General features: G+C 51.1%; 1 long non-coding RNA gene across 1 annotated transcript; it reads right to left on the bottom strand.

Annotated features, from left to right (window-relative positions):
- Positions 1–415: 415 nt before the first annotated feature.
- On the bottom strand, positions 416–3000 carry LOC139241249 (uncharacterized). Its single transcript, XR_011588830.1, has 3 exons — positions 2859–3000; positions 1143–1178; positions 416–1012 (listed from the first exon to the last, which is right to left on the bottom strand). It is a non-coding gene; the product is annotated as an uncharacterized lncRNA (long non-coding RNA).
- Positions 3001–5344: the final 2344 nt, after the last annotated feature.

Here is a 5344-nt window from a genome sequence, read left to right as displayed (position 1 = left end):
AGTCTCTTAGTTGCATGATCGGCCATGATCTTATTGAAGGGCCGAATGGCCTGCTCCTGCACCTATTTTCTATGTTTCTGAAGTTAGAGAGTTCAAATGTTAATCAAGGGCATCCCCTTGGAGGAAAACTTTCCTCAGGATCAGCCTCGAATGAGTTTATGTTCAACACTATGTTTGGAAGGTTCTGTTCGAGAGCGAAGGTATCCTCTTCGAAACAGAAAACAAGTGGTTAAGTTTGATTTGTAAATATGGCAAAATAAGTCCATATCTTTTACGTATAACCATAAAAAAGTTATTTATGATAATTTTGTTATAATATCTAGATATATAAAAATTTATATTATATACCTATATTATATATCTATATAAAAAATATTATACCTATATCATATCCATATATAAATAACTCCTTCACGGCATATATAAATATATCCATATATAAATAACCTCTTCACGGCATATATAAATATATCTATATATAAATAACTCCTTCACTGCATATATAAATAACTCCTTCATGACATATATAAATATATCCATATATAAATAACCCCTTCACGGCATATATATATATATATATATATATTATATATAACTGCTTCACGGCAAACAAGCCAGAGTAGAGCGCTCGCTTTGGGGAGTCTCGTGTCTGGGGGACCATGCGGACAATGTGGCCCTGCCCAGCGGAGCTGGTCGAGTGTGTGGTCAGTGCTTCGATGCTGGGGATGTTGGGCCTGGTCGAGGACGCTAACGTTGCTGTGTCTGTCCAGTTTATAATAATTTTACAAGTGTTTTTTTTGATTGTGGAGCTATTCTCAATGACAGTAAATCTCGGTTGCGACTGATGATCCAGTGGGAAGGGCCTGCCCACGAGGAAGCAGTAATTTTCGGGCCGCGATGCGAGATGTTAACACGGGGTTTCGGCTGGCTGGAGACCAGTTGCTGGCTCTGTTCTTGGTCAGTGTCCCCGTCAGCTCGCTGGCTCAACACTACTCCATTCTCTGCAGGAGATCTGAGGGGGAGAGACACGAGGCGAGTTATTGAACCATCGTGATGTCTCCCACTGACGTAGCGTGTTATACACAGACACACGCGGAGCAGAAGGAGGACAAAACAGAACGACCAAATACGAGTAAACTTACGGTGCAGAGTTCCGGGCGCCTTTCTTCCTCAGAAACCTGAGACCAAATGAACAAACGTCACTGACAGAACTGCACAAATAGGGAATGAGCAAACTTACACTGAAACAGCATCTTTCACAACATCAGGTCGGCCCAAATCTCTCGTCCCACAACAGAATCGAGGGTTCCAGCCTCACTTCACAGACTCGAGCCCCATAATCCAGGCCGACACTCCCAGGGGCGGGACCGAGGGAGCGCCGCACTGCCGGAGAGGCGGGACCGAGGGAGCGCCGCACTGCCGGAGGGGCGGGACCGAGGGAGCGCCGCACTGCCGGAACCGAGGGAGCGCCGCACTGCCGGAGGGGCGGGACCGAGGGAGCGCCGCACTGCCGGAGGGGCGGGACCGAGGGAGCGCCGCACTGCCGGAGGGGCGGGACCGAGGGAGCGCCGCACTGCCGGAGGGGCGGGACCGAGGGAGCGCCGCACTGCCGGAGGGGCGGGACCGAGGGAGCGCCGCACTGCCGGAGGGGCGGGACCGAGGGAGCGCCGCACTGCCGGAGGGGCGGGACCGAGGGAGCGCCGCACTGCCGGAGGGGAGGGACCGAGGGAGCGCCGCACTGCCGGAGGGGAGGGACCGAGGGAGCGCCGCACTGCCGGAGGGGCGGGACTATAGATTGACTATTGGATTCAGCAACCAAACATTGATACAGCGCGCTGCACATCACAATATTGAACAAGTGCACAACGTAACCTTACTTTTCAGAAATCCAGCCGCTTCTTCCAGATGAACCCGAGATTATATATGAGCAAACATCACTGAATGGCACTTCACAGGCGGGATTATCAAACAATAATTGACCCCGAGCGACATCGGGAGATACGAGGGACAGGTGACCAAAAGCTGGGTCGAAGAGGTCAGTTTTCAGGAGCGTCTTAAAAGGAGGAGAGAGGCGGAGAGGTTTGGGGAGGGAGTTCCAGATCTTGGGGCCCAGGCAGCTGAAGGCACGGCCACCGATGGTGGAGCGATGGGAATCGGGGAATGGGCAAGAGGTCAGAATTGGAGGAGTGCAGAGATCTGGGAGGGTTGTAGGGGCTGGAGGGGGTTACAGAGATAGGGAGGGGTGTAGGGGCTGGAAGGAGGTTACAGAGATAGGGAGGGGTGTAGGGGCTGGATGGGGTTACAGAGATAGGGAGGTGTGTAGGGGCTGGAGGGGGTTACAGAGATCGGGAGGGGTTTAGGGGGTTACAGAGATAGGGAGGGGTGTAGGGGCTGGAGGAGGTTACAGAGATAGGGAGGTGTGTAGGGGCTGGAGGGGGTTACAAAGATAGGGAGGGGTGTAGGGGGTTACAGAGATAGGGAGGGGTGTAGGGGCTGGAGGAGGTTAGAGATAGGGAGGTGTGTAGGGGCTGGAGGAGGTTACAGAGATAGGGAGGGGTGCAGGGACTGGAGGAGGTTACAGAGATAGGGAGGGGTGTAGGGGCTGGAGGAGGTTACAGAGATAGGGAGGTGTGTAGGGACTGGAGGAGGTTACAGAGATAGGGAGGGGTGTAGGGGATGGAAAAGGGAGGAGATAGGGAGGAGGGGGTGAGGAGGGATTTGAAAACGAGGATGAGCATTTTTAAATCGAGGCGTACCCAGACCCGAGGGGTAATTTTAAAAGCACCTCACAATCCACATGAGACGGAGCAGATTTTTTTTTTGTAAAAAACATTAAGAGTTATAAAAGGAATACTTACCAAAACAGACCACCAGCAGCAAAACACAGAACAGCGACAAGAACCACCGCAATCACAACTGTAATTAATAAAGAAATAAATAGTGAGATTCGGATGTCAAAAATGTCTTCCAGTAAATCAGGAACAGGAGGAGGCCCATTCAGCCCCTCGAGCCTGTTACACAGGAACAGGTGGAGGCCCATTCAGCCCCTCGAGCCTGTTACACAGGAACAGGAGGAGGCCCATTCAGCCCCTCGAGCCTGTTACACAGGAACAGGAGGAGGCCCATTCAGCCCCTCGAGCCAGTTACACAGGAACAGGAGGAGGCCCATTCAGCCCCTCGAGCCTGTTACAAAGGAACAGGAGGAGGTCATTCGGCCCCTCGAGCCTGCACCACCATTCAATATGATCATGGCTGATCAGTCACCTCAGTACCCCATTCCTGCTCTCTCTCTATACTCCTTGATCCCTTTAGCTGTAAGGGCCACATCTAACTCTCTTTTGGGAATATATCTAATGAACTGGCCTCAACAACTCTCTGTGGTAGAGAATTCCACAGGTTCACCACTCTCTGGGTGAAGAAGTTTCTCCTCATCTCGGTCCTAAATGGCTTACCCCTTATCCTTCGACTGTGACCCCTGGTTCTGGACTTCCCCAACATCGGGAACATTCTTCCTGCATCTAACCTGTCCAGTACCGTCAGAATTTTATATGTTTCTATGAGATCCCCTCTCATTCTTCTAAATTCCAGTGAATATAAGCCTAGTCAATCCAGACTATCCTCATTTGTCAGTCCTGCCATCCCGGGAATCAGTCTGGTGAACCTTCGCTGCACTCCCTCAATAGCAAGAATGTCCTTCCTCAGATTAGGAGACCAAAACTGAACACAATATTCCAGGTGAGGCCTCACCAAGGCCCTGTACAACTGCAGTAAGACCTCCCTGCTCCTATATTCAAATCCCCTAGCTATGAAGGCCAACATACCATTTGCTTTCTTCACCGCCTGCTGTACCTGCATGCCAACCTTCAATGACTGATGTACCATGACACCCAGGTCTCGTGGCACCTCCCCTTTTCCTAATCTGTCACCATTCAGATAATAATCTGCCTTCCTGATTTTGCCCCCAAAGTGGATAACCTCACATTTATCCACATTATACTGCATCTGCCATGCATTTGCCCACTCACCTAACCTGTCCAAGTCACCCTGCAGCCTCTAAGCGTCCTCCTCACAGCTCACACCGCCACCCAGCTTAGTGTCATCTGCAAACTTGGAGATATTACACTCAATTCCCTCATCTAAATCATTGATGTATATTGTAAATAGCTGGGGTCCCAGCACTGAGCCCTGCGGCACCCCACTAGTCACTGCCTGCCATTCTGAAAAGGACCCGTTTATCCCGACTCTCTGCTTCCTGTCTGCCAACCAGTTCTCTATCCCCATCAATACATTACCCCCAATACCATGTACTTTAATAATCCATAGGAACTGATCGAAAATGATCACCAATGCAGTAATGACCAAGATTTTCCAACAGTCTATCGACTCTGGATCAGTTCCTATGGACTGGAGGGTAGCTAATGTATCACCACTTTTAAAAAAAGGAGGGAAGAGAGAAAACGAGTAATTATAGATCGGTTAGCCTGACATCAGTAGTGGGGAAAATGTTGGAATCAGTTATTAAAGATGAAATTGCAGTGCATTTGGAAAGCAGTGACAGGATGGGTCCAAGTCAGCATGGATTTATGAAAGGGAAATCATGCTTGACAAATCTTCTGGAATTTTTTGAGGATGTAACTAGTAGAGTGGACAAGGGAGAACCAGTGGATGTGGTGTATTTGGACTTTCAAAAGGCTTTTGACAAGGTCCCGCACAAAAGATTGGTGTGTAAAATTAAAGCACATGGTATTGGGGGTAATGTATTGATGTGGATAGAGAACTGGTTGGCAGACAGGAAGCAGAGAGTCGGGATAAACGGGTCCTTTTCAGAATGGCAGGCAGTGACTAGTGGGGTACCGCAGGGCTCAGTGCTGGGACCCCAGCTCTTTACAATATACATTAATGATTTAGATAAAGGAATTGAATGTAATATCTCCAAGTTTGCAGATGACACTAAACTGGGTGGCGGTGTGAGCTGTGAGAGGGGGGGAGAGGAAGGGGGGGAGGGAGAGAGGAAGGGGGGGAGGGAGAGAGGAAGGGGGGGAGGGAGAGAGGAAGGGGGGGAGGGAGAGAGGAAGGGGGGGAGGGAGAGAGGAAGGGGGGGAGGGAGAGAGGAAGGGGGGGAGGGAGAGAGGAAGGGGGGGAGGGAGAGAGGAAGGGGGGGAGGGAGAGAGGAAGGGGGGGAGGGAGAGAGGAAGGGGGGGAGGGAGAGAGGAAGGGGGGGAGGGAGAGAGGGAAGGGGGAAGGGGGGGAGGGAGAGAGGAGGGGGGGGGAGAGGAAGGGGGGGAGGGAGAGAGGAAGGGGGGGAGGGAGAGAGGAAGGGGGGGAGGGAGAGAGGAAGGGGGGG

Source organism: Pristiophorus japonicus, unplaced genomic scaffold (assembly GCF_044704955.1).
Source record: "Pristiophorus japonicus isolate sPriJap1 unplaced genomic scaffold, sPriJap1.hap1 HAP1_SCAFFOLD_1000, whole genome shotgun sequence".
Classification (NCBI taxonomy): Eukaryota; Metazoa; Chordata; class Chondrichthyes; family Pristiophoridae; genus Pristiophorus; species Pristiophorus japonicus.
The sequence above is the reverse complement of the archived record's forward strand: the minus strand, read 5'-3'. Positions and strand labels throughout refer to the sequence as shown.